This window comes from Bos mutus, chromosome 8 (genome assembly GCF_027580195.1).
Source record: "Bos mutus isolate GX-2022 chromosome 8, NWIPB_WYAK_1.1, whole genome shotgun sequence".
Classification (NCBI taxonomy): Eukaryota; Metazoa; Chordata; class Mammalia; order Artiodactyla; family Bovidae; genus Bos; species Bos mutus.
Window position 1 is genome coordinate 46,323,549 of NC_091624.1, and position 6,835 is coordinate 46,330,383.

Genomic DNA, 6,835 nt, shown 5'->3' on the forward strand with positions numbered 1-6,835 from the left:
GAAACTATTTCAGACTGCATGATTGTTGATCTCTTTTCTGGAGTGGATGGGTTAGCATTTACCAGTCTGTGTCCTGATCCCTGCGGGCAGGTGAATATCTTGAATATCTACATCGCATAGTGGTCCCATAGAAATGTTTCATAAACTGAAAGATGCATAACTTGACTCTTGCCCTTCTAATATCTTAGAATATTGTTAGTCTCAAAAACAAAAAGAAGAAGAAGAAAAAAAAACACCTCATGAGTAAGGAACATGTCTGGTGTCCTAAGAGTAATTGTTTTCTTTTTAACCGAACCATTTAAAAGGCAAATGGAGTTTCTTTAATGGAACCAGGTAACAATCATCAGAGTTGAATGTAAACTTGGCCTCTGCCCCTCACTGGCTGTGTGACCATGATTAAATACCTAAACTTTCTGAGCTGCTTTTGTAAAATTTTATTTCCTAATGGGGTTGTTTGAAGGAAATGTTATGTAAAATAACTGGCACATAATGTAGTAGGTGTTATCACTGAGTGGCAGGCTGTTTAATAGTTGGGACCCAGTTTAAGGAAGAATTTTAATAAGCATTTTGAAGGAGGAGAAGGGATATGATTGGTTACATGAATGAATGTGTCCACTGATATTAAGACTTTATGTTATATTCTTCCAAGAACGTTCACAGTCAATTTCTCATTTAATACTCATAGCAACTGACAAAAAATTTCCTTGACCACACTCTAGACAGGTCCTTCTGAAGCCGCTTCTTAATTATACTTGTTAACCTTGGCCTATAAAGATGTAAACAAAGACTAACATAGCTTCTAGCAGCTGAAGGCATATTCACAGGATGACCCTAGCCACCTCTTAAAGTGCCTACCTGAGAACACTCAAGGTTGTCAAAAACTTTACTGCTTGTTTCCATCCAACACCTGAAGACAGGGCCCCTGTCTCTTGGCCTCTGTGGGAGGGGAGGAGTCTTACTCTGATAAGCCCTAGTTAGTTTACAGGGATCAACCTCCTTTTGTGTTTGTTTGTTTGTTTTTTTGTAATTTCTCACTGCCCTAACCCTGCTGAGACACCCTCATCCTCTTACCCATTCCCTCATTCTCCCTTTAAAGAGCCCCATTCAGTTCAGTTCAGTCGCTCAGTCGTGTCTGACTCTTTGCGACCCCATGAATTGCAGCACGCCAGGCCTCCCTGTCCATCAACAACTCCCGGAGTTCACTCAGACTCACGTCCATCGAATCAGTGATGCCATCCAGCCATCTCCTCCTCTGTCATCCCCTTCTCCTCCTGCCCCCAATCCCTCCCAGCATCAGAGTCTTTTCCAATGAGTCAACTCTTCGCATGAGGTGGCCAAAGTACTGGAGTTTCAGCTTTAGCATCATTCCTTCCAAAGAAATCCCAGGGCTGATCTCCTTCAGAATGGACTGGTTGGATCTCCTTGCAGTCCAAAGGACTCTCAAGAGTCTTCTCCAACACCACAGTTCAAAAGCATCAATTCTTCGGCGCTCAGCCTTCTTCACAGTCCAACTCTCACATCCATACATGACCACGGGAAAAACCATAGCCTTGACTAGACGGACCTTTGTCGGCAAAGTAATGTCTCTGCTTTTCAATGTGCTATCTAGGTTGGTCATAACTTTCCTTCCAAGGAGTAAGTGTCTTTTAATTTCATGGCTGCAGTCACCATCTGCAGTGATTTTGGAGCCCCCCAAAAATAAAGTCTGACACTGTTTCCACTGTTTCCCCATCTATTTCCCATGAAGTGATGGGACCAGAGGCCATGATGTTCGTTTTCTGAATGTTGAGCTTTAAGCCAGCTTTTTCACTCTCCTCTTTCACTCTCATCAAGAGGCTTTTGAGTTCCTCTTCACTTTCTGCCATAAGGGTGGTGTCATCTGCATATCTGAGGTTATTGATATTTCTCCCGGCAATCTTGATTCCAGCTTGTGCTTCTTCCAGCCCAGCGTTTCTCATGATGTACTCTGCATATAAGTTAAATAAGCAGGGTGACAATATACAGCCTTGACGTACTCCTTTTCCTATTTGGAACCTCTGTACAAATGAAAGTTGAGTTCAGTTCACCCTGGACTTTTTTCCTATTGTAATAGTATATTACTGATTAAAATCTGTCCTGACCACTTTAACTAATGTCTGACTTTATAAACAAACAACAAATTTTGATCCAACCCTGTGAGTTGTTTTAGTACTTCTTCCATTTTACAGAAGGGAAAGTTGTATCATGACTACTATGAGTCTGGTGAAAAACATTCCAGAAAAGAATAGTATATAATGAGAGTTGTACCCTGAGAAACATATTTCAGCTATGCTGTCATACCCTATAAAATGACCCATTGGTCTATGCCATGAAAGAGTCCAGTTTATTCTCTCTACCCTAGTCCCTGAATCTGATAAAATAGTCCTGCTCCTAATCATTTTCCTTGGTGGTCAGATGGTAAAAAATCTGCCTGCAATGCAGGAGATGTGGGTTTGATCCCTGGGTTGGGAATATCCCCTGGAGGAGGACATGGCAACCCACTCCAGGACTCTGGCCTGGAGAATCCCCATGGACAGAGGAGTCCATGGGGTCGCAAAGAGTCAGACACGACTGAGCGACTAAGCACGCACACCACCTAAGCATTTTCAGGAGAGCAAAGTTGTGGCCACCTGTATCTCAGAAGTACCACTGGGTTCCTGACACCTCTGGGTGCATAGTTCTCTGCTTCCACCTTTTGGAGATTGGAAGAGCTACTAGGAGTAGTGGAAATGGAAAGAAAGCTCTGCTGATCCTGAGAGGGGTGATTGGATACACAGCAAACTTTCACACTGCTGAGTTTTCAGACCCAGCACTCTTCCTCTGCTCTGTGGGACTGGCTATTTTTCATCCTGTTGTTGTTGTTTAGTCACTCTGTCATGTCCAACTCTTTTGCGACCCCATGGACTGTAGCCTGTCAAGCTTCTCTGTCCATGGGATTCTCCTGGCAAGAATACTGGAGTGGGTTGCCATGCTTTCCTCCAGGGGATCTTCCCGGACCAGAGATTGAGCTCACATCTCCAGCATTGCAGGTGGATTCTTTTTTTTTTTTTTTGCAGGTGGATTCTTTAACACCTGGGAAACACTGTGTTTACACTGGGAAAGCCCAACATGAAAGCATATACATGTATATTTAATCTGATGGACTGCAGCTCTCAAAGTCACCAAATCTGTACCCTTAGGAACATACAACACACCCTGATACATATTATACAGTAGGTTCTTATTGGTTATTTTATATATAGTAGTGTGTATATGTCCATCCCAATCTCACAATTTATCCCTACCCCCTATAAATTTTATTTTATTATTATTATTTTTACTATTTACTTATTTATTTTTGGTTGCATTGGGTCTTTGTTGCTGTGCACAGGCGTTTACTAGTTGTGGAGAGCAGGGACAGCTCACAGCAGGGGCTGCTCTACCTTGCGTTGTTGCAGAGCACAGGCTCCAGGCACACAGGCTTCAGCAGCTGCAGCACGTGGGCTCAGTAGTCGCGGCTCCTGGGCTCCAGAGCACTGGCCCAATAGTTGTAGCACACGGACTTAGTTGCTCTGCTGCGTGTGGGATCTTCCTGTATCCAAGAATGAACCCACGTCTCCTGCATTGGCAGGCGAATTTTTACCACTGAGCCAAGTAAATGAATAGTTAGATCTTTTCCTAAAAATGTCTTAAGAGATATTGACTTTAAAAATCACTAAACTATTTTAAGGTTAAAAAATGAGGTTGAAACATTAAAAATGTAGATCTAAAACCAGAATACTGCAATTCATTATTTTTAGGATATTTTGATATTTGGTTAACTATATATTTTTCCAACTTTCATACTTAGATATAAAAATTTTAGAAAATGTATAATGATAAAAATTGATTCTGACTGTATTCAGAGAATGCTTTATTCTGCCTAGTATTTTCAGATTTTTATTTTGATGTTTACTAGAAAAATGTTTCCTCTTAAACTATGTGAATAAATGTTAAAAAATTTAGAAACTTCTGCCTGTAACATAGAAATAAATATATTTTGTTTAGATATCTTTAAGTAGAATAAATTTTCAGACTTTTTTATTAATGAATTATACTTCTGACCTTTTTTCACTGTTATTCATTATTTTAAGCCTTTGTCCATAGGGTAATTTTATTAGTGACTTAGCATGCATTGCACACAGGTCCCAACTCTCTCAGCTTTGTCTTAATTTTATTTCCTCTTCAGGTCCCACTCCAGCTCATAGCTACACCCCTTCCCCACAGTATATGGTGATGTATTTTACAACTTAGAAAAATTCTGTATCCCTAAAACACGTAGTGTTTCTTTTGTGGAAAAAATATTTATGAGTGAGATTGTATGATATTGTGGCAGGAGGTTGGGTGGAGGACAGTAGAGAAGTACCAGTGAGTATAAATTTCATATTTTGTACCCAGCACATAGCTCAACACTTAGATATTGTTCAATTAAAAAAGAAAGAAAGAAATCACCTAGACCTGCATTCTGGTTTCATCTCTATTAGTAAAGAGCTACATGCACTCAGAGAGGCAGGTTTCCTCTCAGATTCCTCCTCTGTGAAGTAAAGGTTTCTACATTATGATCTTGAGTTTTTTTCCTAGCTCCTGCTTTCTGATTTTAAATGTAGTATCTCCTGTAAATGTGTGATTGCAGAAATCCTCTGGTTCTGGGGAGTCTGAAGAACAGAGTGTCACCTAAACATCAGTGTGTCATGGCTGGGATATTTCTATACTGATGCCCCAATATGTTTTTGGCCAGATACTAAAGCAGCCTAACTTCAGCCATGAAGTACAAACATTGCAGATATTTCAAACACTGCAATGCCTCTGTGATGCACAACGCCCCATGTCATTTCTCCTGCTTATTGTCATTTCTCATCATTGGCTTGTTAATATTCTGTTCAGGCACTGCTGTGTTTACAGGGAGAAGGCAGGCGTTAATATTCTGTTCCACTGCTGTCTTTCTTTCCTCTTCCTTCCTTCCTGCTCTAGGCTGGATTAGGTGTCGCTCCTTATCCTTCTGTAACCTTGTGTTCCTATCATTTATTGTGCCAGATTGTTTCCTTTATTTATTTTATTATTATTGGCTGCACTAGATCTTTGTTGCTGGGCGGCTGGGGGGTTTGCTGTTGTTATGGCCAGTGGGGGCTACTCTGCTTTGCAGTGCGTGAGCTTCTCACTGCAGTTAGGTGGCTTCTCTGTTGCAGGGCACAGGCTCTAGGGGCGTGGGCTTCAGTAGTTGCGGCTCCTGGGCTCTAGAGTGTAGGCTAAGCAGTTGTGGCACATGGGTTTAGTTGCTTAGAGGCACTTAGGATCTTCCCAGACCAGGGATCAGACTCATGTCCCCTGCATTGGCAGGCGATTCTTACCCACTGTCCCACCAGCGAAGACCCCACGTTGTTTTCTAAGTTTCCGTTTCTGTGCCTGTATCTCTGACTGGCTGAAGTGCCCTCCTGTTAGGGACTGTGTTCTTAATTATGTTTGTTTCTAGCACAGTGCCTGGCATATCCGGAGGACTTTGTTGAATGAATAAATGAATGAATTTAATTGAACAAATTCTGAATAAAGAAACAATTTAATCAAAGCCTATCCTTTATTGCATAACAATATTTACCTGAATACAATGTATTAATACAGTAGTTGAATCTTTGATCTATTTGAATGACTGTTTCTTAGCTGTTTGGGGCTGAAATACCTCTAAATTTAATTGCCTCCATGTTGAGACTGAGGAGTTTGAGCAAAGAACAGGTGTGGGAAATCCTTTTTCTTTCTTCAAAGCACCCAGACCACAGAGGCTGTTGCTATCTACCTATTAACAGCCACGACTCTTTAGAATGACTCAGTGACCATTTGTGATTCTGTTCAATTTCACTCCAAAGAATTTATCCCCGTTTATTTTTTTTTAATATTTATTTATTTGGCAGCGTTGGGTCTGAGCGGTGGCATGCAGGATCTTTTGTTGTGGCACCTGGGCTCAGTAGTTGAGGCTTAGTCACATGTGGGATCTTAGTTCTTTGATCAGGGATGAAACCCATATCCCCTGCATTGGAAGGCAGATTCTTAACCACTGGATCACCAGGCAAGTCCAAATGTATCACTTTTTCATCTCACTGTCTTCTCTTCCACTCTTTCCCTCTAAATTGTTCTATATTTCCAGTCCAGCATATAAGTAACTTGGAAGCCATCATTTTGTCCTAACAAAGATCTGAAAAAGCAATAAATGAACAACTCTTAGACCCATCAGAGAACTGAGGTCAAAGGGCAAACTTCTATCACAAAAACTGGGGAAACAGTTAAGCTACAGAGAATCACACTTACTAACCAGACACCTGCAAGAGAAATCCTCCTTTGAAACCAGCATCAGAGTATCAAAAAACTATATGTGTGGATAAGTCTGAAAATTAAAAATACCAAGAAGGTCAGTCTTAGAAGGAATCCCTCTAAGTGAGGAGTTTTACTTTCAGGAGCTCTGCCAGGTTCTCACAGTGAAGATTAAAAAAATCCTGTTGCTTCCGCAGGGAGGAGGGGGACACTAGCATTTGAAACAGGGTTTAGGAGAAACTTTTTTTTGGTGTTCTTTGGAAGGAATGATGCTAAAGCTGAAACTCCAGTACTTTGGCCACCTCATGCGCAGAGTTGACTCATTGGGAAAGACTGATGCTGGGAGGGATTGGGGGCAGGAGGAGAAGGGGACGACAGAGGATGAGATGGCTGGATGGCATCACCGACTCGATGGACATGAGTTTGGGTGAACTCTGGGAGTTGGTGATGGACAGGGAGGCCTGGCGTGCTGCGATTCATGGGGTGGCAAAGAGTCGGA